The 2978-nt window shown below is 42.6% G+C and overlaps 1 protein-coding gene across 3 annotated transcripts in view; it reads left to right on the plus strand.

Moving 5' to 3' along the window:
• Positions 1 to 2978, plus strand: part of LOC101857986 (tripartite motif-containing protein 59) — a 23920-nt gene that overhangs the window by 12787 nt on the left and 8155 nt on the right. The window lies entirely within an intron of this gene.

Here is a 2978-nt window from a genome sequence, read left to right on the forward strand (position 1 = left end):
GGTCGAATGCGAAAACCACACAGTGTATACTTTAGAGAGAATTTATTTCAGTCGAAACTGCTTGGCAATAATATGTCAGTGCCTTTGAAGTAAAATGTAATGAGTTTGAACAAAACGATGCAGCCTTTTATTCGTATGACGGTCTTGGGTCGGATTCACTGATTCTTAAATCTCGGCAAGCTGTCAAAACCGTAACTTTGCAGTCTCTTTCTTAGGCCTGTCTATACCCTCTGCGTTCAACACATTGTGTGTATGCTCGCTTTAAAGGACAGAGAAGAGAATAGGACATCGCCGAGGCTTTCCTGTACTTGCAATGTTTTTTAATTTGTTAGCATTCTGTCTACTCGTCTGTAGTTTGATAGCCCAGAAAAAATATGATAGGCTTACGATTTAAAATTGAGAATTCTAGTTTCATTGAGATTAAAATAATAGAATCCATGTTGTATGTATGTAAGAGTCACTCTGTAGAAGTTTACCCCACACACTAGGTCTTATGACCGCAAGTCACACCCCAACTACAAGACTACCAACTCTACTTAATTGACTTCGTTCCTTACATTGTTATGGCATAGGAAAGGAGTATGGGCGTTGTCCCTACCTCATAAACAACTTCACGAACACATTCATCCACGCAAGTGCAACGTTTTTCCCAGTGCCAACAGTTGGCTGTTCAGATAAACAAATCAATAGTATGTTGAAAATACAGTGTATCGGTTGGGTGATCACGTTGTACTTTTTGCGACTCGTGTTACAAATTATTTTTCATTGGGCTCACCGTTAGCTCAGGAGGTGCATGGCGTTTCATGCTGGATGGGCCGTTCTGAACTTGGGTAGTTTTGAGGAGTCTTCAAGGCTCTCCACTCTCCACCCATTAGGCTCAGTCCTATCGGAGATTGACTTTAAATTCGGAGGTCACGCCTCATAAATATTCTAATTGTGTTGAGAGAGGGGTTAAACCTATACAGTTTCGCAAATTTTCGTAATTGTTCATGCAGCTGAGACAGTACACTGGTTAAGTGTTTTACGGCGCTCGGAACTGCATAAGGTCATGAGCGCGCGGGACACACTAAACATTTTCAGTTGGTAGAAAATTTTGAATTTTGCCCGGGTGGCCGCCGAAGCCTACTCTTATCGATTTTAGACCACTAAGGGATCTTTAACGTGCGCAACTTGCACGCGAGACCTTCGAGATTTTTTTCCTTTGTCCGAAAAGGCTAGATGTAGATCTTTCCTACCAGAAGATCAGGGGTGTGGCTGAAAGACAGCAGTAAGAAGGAGCCAAGGAGTAGCAGTAGAATGGCTGCAGAAATAGACCGGAGCCCAGAGGAGGGGGCAAAGGAGGGGAGGGGTGAGGGCAGAAAGGGGAGACGAAAGCAGACAACAGAACATTGCTAGAGAGCAGGAAAGGACGTGAAAGGAGACAACTTTTCGAGACGAAAATTTTTCGGTCGCTACCTGGATTCGCGCCCGGAACCTTCAAATGAGAGGCGAACACCTTAACCTCTAGGCCACGAGAGCCCCCATAGAACACTTTTAGGGTACGGCCACGCTGAAGGTTGTACGGTACCACGATCTTTACTGAAGGACTGGCGATTAAAGTTAAATGGGGGCACAGCAAATTACTCTACTTTGAGTAAAGAGACGCACATCAAAACTGTCACGTCGTGCAGGAAAAAGGCAAAATGGGTAGACAACGGATGAAAAAGAAAAGAAGGACTTTTCAGTGGTTGCCAAACTGGGTAACGTAAACAGACTGATCTGTTCAGCTGGATAGTGTATTCGTTTCATTATGTTCGGAAGGTTCACCACTTCGGGTGGGGTGCGGTGGGGTAGGAAGGGAAAAAGGGGGAATGAGGCGGGCCGGGGGGGGGGGATTGCTTCCCATGCGGTAGCCAATATGTAATGGCTCTTCTTCGTTTTTACACGCAGAACACATGCGGTCTATTCCCGTGTAGGGGAGTTTTTATTATTAATAAAATGTTTCGAGTATCTCTGCCTATCTGCTGATATGCTGTATTTCACTGAGCCTATGTTGGCCCTGACAGTTACAGCCTGTAACTTAGTAAATTATCTAAATTATGTCGATGTGAGCCTTTGACAGCCTTTACAATGAATCAGCCATACGGTGAGTTTTATTGGCCAGTGTTAATGTTAAGCATTGCCGCACGGTACCCAGTGTGAGATCTGTATCGCTGAGTGACGGTCGGAGCATCCGGGTATCATTAATTGTACAGGTCATGGTCGTCGGTCAGATCGTTTCATCAATAATGTGGCCGCAAAAGTTGAGTTTTGAAGATCTGAATTTCTAATGTACTGCATTTTTCGAGTTGTACACCACCATGAGTACGACATGTTCTATCATGTACATTGGGAATACATTTCATCTTCTACAGACAGACTCTCTTCTGATGGTTCAACAAACTGACAGACAAACAAACAAACAAGCAAGCAAACAAACAAACAAAAAACAAAACAAAGACAAACAAACAAAAAAGATATATGTATTGGTAGTTAGAAGGTGCCATTAGTGGAAACAACACTTTTCTCCCTTTTGTCTCTGTTGTTTCTGTCGGGCGGTCTGTCTTACTTTTCCCCAGCACTAAGTGACGTTTACAGCGTCGACGTGCTTCTTTTTACTCAAACATCAAACACAACAATATGCCTTGAATGACTAATTTTATTGATCATAGCTCAAACGTCATTGCAGATGAAAATTATGAATATAATGGCCTCAAGTTTCACGTTTTGATGCTATAATATTATGAACTCGGGTCACTCCTGCTGTCATGTGTATCTAACTGTGACTATATTCAACTGTGTATGTGTTTGTACGTTTGTGTGTGCGTATGTTTCTGTATGTACATGTATATTTATGTGAATACGTTTGAATTAATTATGATAATGATGATGATTGTGTATGTGTGTGTGTGTTTGCATGTATATGTGTGTGTGTGTGTGTGTGTGTGTGTGTGCGTGTG

The sequence above is a fragment of the Aplysia californica genome, unplaced genomic scaffold (assembly GCF_000002075.1).
Source record: "Aplysia californica isolate F4 #8 unplaced genomic scaffold, AplCal3.0 scaffold00001, whole genome shotgun sequence".
In the NCBI taxonomy this organism is placed as follows: domain Eukaryota; kingdom Metazoa; phylum Mollusca; class Gastropoda; order Aplysiida; family Aplysiidae; genus Aplysia; species Aplysia californica.